Raw genomic sequence first — 3,000 nt, 5'->3', positions numbered from 1 at the left:
CGAACTCAATAAACGAAACGAGACAACTGTTGGAGATCGTTAGGACGTGCTAAATCAAAAATAGCATCGCTGCCATTACCGAAAGTACGTTGCCTGAATTTGCTTAGGCAATTACGTTGATTAGGAAAATTTCCGTGATTTATTTAAGGCGTTGATTGTCAATGACAAGTGTCAATAACGTGAATTATACTTTAAAATGACCTTTAGAGTTTTTTGAGTGAATGAAAAAATTCGATGCTACATAACCTTAAATATAGGTGAAAATTGCTGTTTTTGCACTTTTAGGTTAAGATATCTCGCAAACCAGAGCCAATTGAGAAATTTGGATATATATATATATTCTGGTTTCTGAGTCAAAATCTTGTCGGCCAGTGTTTTTTTCAGTTCTTCCAAATATGCATTTAGGATAATTTAGAAATTTAATGAGTAGGTATACTAAATAAATATCAATATTCTTATCACATTCAATTAGAGCAGCATGAAAATATTTATTTTTAACATAAAAAAGTGTTTTTGCCCTTTGCACATTCTCGAACATAAAATAAATATACTGCCTTCAAAACTGGAGTTTATAATATAGATATTATATTTACCAATAGAATCAGGCCAAATCGAAGAAATTGAACACATAATGCGAATTTTTAGGGTCCGCATTTTTTTGGAAGGAAATGATTCACTTTAAAAGGATTTCGATGAGAGTCTGTCTAATTTAAATATTATAAATATAATTATAAATTATAAAAATTATAAATGATTGAAAACTATGACAATTTCTGGGACCCTGAAAGTCCTATTTCGAGATATTATTTTGAATTCCAAACATTCAGGAATACCCAAAATTAGGAAGTATTTAAATTATCTTGCATTCTCGATAATTTTTTCATCTTTTATACTTTAAATTACTTAAATAAGGTTTTTCGTCCCAGTACTGGGAATCTGTACTTGGCCAATATTGGTTAAGTAATGGCTGGTATGGCTCCGCTGTACTGGCTTGCGATACTGACGCGGTACTGCACACCAGTACTGGTTCTGTACTGGCAAACGTTGGCGTACGAAAATGCCGTAGTTAATTTTAACATGATAAAAAATCATTCCATTATTTTTAGGATCATCAATTTATCATCGTACGACTGCATATGGTAAAATATTATTTATGATTAAAAAAGTAAATATATAATACTTCAATTCGAGTATTTTCTCTGTGAATATTAAGGGCATTTGTGACTTAGAAAATAATCGATTTTACCAGTTTTAGGTTCCCCCGGCTTTTTTCATAGAATAATAAATATTTTGTCTTAAAAATTTAGGACATGATAGCGAACATGCTAACGGACGTCCTCGGACTCTTTTTTGTGGGTTCATGTGAAAAAATTTGATTTTGCTAAATTTGAATAATTTGTGTGGCGCTTGGGAATTAGTATCGATTTTATTATTGTTAGATTCCCCCGGCCTTTTTCTTACAATGATGAAGACTTTGTTGTCAAAATCTAGGGAATAATAGCGAACATGCTAACTGGCGTCTCCGGACTCTTTTTTGTGGGTTGATTAAAAACATTTCAATTTCGATCAATTTGATGTGTGTGTGTGTGTGTATGTATGAATTTGAATTTATATGTGTTACAATCTTCTACCATAATTATTCTTAATTGCTACTAACAGCATCGGTACGACAGCGACCTACAGTATCGGAATGACAGAGATCTAAAAATCGATGCTAACCTCAAAATAGTGCATATGCAAAACATTTTTATTTAGCACAACATTCTGTTGTTGTTATTATCCCTAAAAGTTCTTGAACATTTTCATTGCTATGGAAAAAAACGCCGAGGTAACTGAACCCGATTTACCACGCGACAAAGCATAACATGCCCTTAATAGCCCTGTTCAGAATGAATACATATATTACACTTTTATACTTTATATTACAAATAAAATTTATAACGCTACTAGGTTTCGATCTATCGTCTAGTAATCGGGAGTATTAACCATGACTCTATGTCTACATTTATTACTTAAGATTAATTTAATTAGCATTAATTAATTAACTTTTCACTAGGATATGAATAAAATAATGTTTAAATGATTAATTTAAAGCGATTACAATTTTTAGCGTTACGTAGCATAAGTTCCAAAGTTTACCACTACAAAAACTTTTTTACCAACTTCCGCGCTTTAATCCATGCCAGTGTTTTCTAAAGCAAAACAATATTATGAAAGACGATCAATTTGCAGAAAATAAGAATATTTTTTCAATTTACTGACCATAATTTATCCCTTCTTTGTCGAAGTGTTTTATATTTTTGTCTCAAAATAAGTATGCTCGGTTGATGAGAGAATCTATTTCCAAAATCTACCATTATGAGATAATTAAAATTATATCTCGTATTATACAAATCCAAAGTCAGATCTAAGTATACCGAATATAAGCACATACGTGTGCTTAAACAAAAGTAGTAATAAAGAATAGTAATACAAATAAAAAGTAATAACGTCTGTCCGTATGTGAGCACGATACTTTTGAAAAAAATTAATCTATTAGATTGGCTTTTGCTACACTCTGTTAGTGTCCTAAGCTGAATACCCAGTTGGTCAGTCAGAGATTTTGGATACTTGAAAAGAAACATTTTACTTTTCGACAGCCCCACAAGATTATCATATCAACTTTTTGAATTTTTCCGAAAAATTCAAATTTTGACTGCATAAAAATTAATCAAAAATCAAAAATTGCATTTGGCGGTCACAATCTGCAAGATAGGAAAAGAATAAGACAAGCATTGTGCACCCAAAAAATATCTACAAATTTGTTATTAATCACTTTTCATAGAAAACGTAGTTCTTGTTTTATTTATATGAAAAAAACATTGAAAATACAAAAATTAAATTTTTCGACACACGGCATACGTTAAGCCTAAATAAATAGATAACATTTTTTCACCGAGGGAAGAACAAAAGAAAATGTTATTAATTGTTTTTTTACATTCTCAATAGAGAAGGTATTAG

Source organism: Belonocnema kinseyi, chromosome 1, assembly GCF_010883055.1.
Source record: "Belonocnema kinseyi isolate 2016_QV_RU_SX_M_011 chromosome 1, B_treatae_v1, whole genome shotgun sequence".
NCBI lineage: Eukaryota > Metazoa > Arthropoda > Insecta > Hymenoptera > Cynipidae > Belonocnema > Belonocnema kinseyi.
This window is presented reverse-complemented; position numbering follows the sequence as displayed.